We start from the raw sequence: 207 nt of genomic DNA, 5'->3' as shown, positions 1-207 counted from the left end.
GTCTCCCTCACCCACCCCATCAAAAGGCAAAAATCGAATATAAATATTAATTGTGGCTATTCTCTTCAGGTAAGCACTTGGCCAATCAGCACAATGGGCGGCGGGTTACAGGTATTTCCACTAGGAGGCGAGGAGTCAATATTTCCAGTGATATATTTATTTCTATTGCCTGGACTTCTAGATTAGTTCCTTTCTACGTCTTTGTAG

Source organism: Penaeus monodon, chromosome 23 (assembly GCF_015228065.2).
Source record: "Penaeus monodon isolate SGIC_2016 chromosome 23, NSTDA_Pmon_1, whole genome shotgun sequence".
Lineage (NCBI taxonomy): Eukaryota > Metazoa > Arthropoda > Malacostraca > Decapoda > Penaeidae > Penaeus > Penaeus monodon.
This window is presented reverse-complemented; position numbering follows the sequence as displayed.